Consider the following 617-nt stretch of genomic DNA (forward strand, 5'->3'; position numbering starts at 1 on the left):
CGGCCCGTCTCCGTCCCTGGCTGCCGCCGCCCATCTCATCGCCATCATCGGCCCCCGCCGCCCGTCGTCGCCGCCCGCCCGTACGCGCCCGGCCCACTCCATACATGCACACACACGCACACTATACACACACACACATACACATACACACATGTACACACACACACACTACACACACACATACACACAGACACACACAAACACACACATGTACACTACACGTACACTACACATGTACACACATATACACACACAATACACACACACACATATATATTTTTACTTATTTTCTGTTTAATTTCTAATGTTTAGATGAATTAGAACTATCTAGTTTATTTTTAGAATGTTAGAAATATTATCATTCGATGAATTAGAAATATGTTAATGTTTAGTTCAACTAGTTGAATTAATATAATAACTAGTTTATTTTTAGTAAATATAATGCTTAGTTGAAGTAGTTGAGTTAATATATAGAACTAGTTTATTTTTAGTAAATGTTTAGTTGAACTAGTTGAATTAATATATAGAACTAGTTTATTTTTAGTAAATGCTTAGTTGAACTTGTTGAATTAATATATAGAACTAGTTTATTTTTAGTAAGTAAATGCTTAGTTCAA

The sequence above is a fragment of the Triticum dicoccoides genome, chromosome 1B (genome assembly GCF_002162155.2).
Source record: "Triticum dicoccoides isolate Atlit2015 ecotype Zavitan chromosome 1B, WEW_v2.0, whole genome shotgun sequence".
NCBI classification, from domain to species: domain Eukaryota; kingdom Viridiplantae; phylum Streptophyta; class Magnoliopsida; order Poales; family Poaceae; genus Triticum; species Triticum dicoccoides.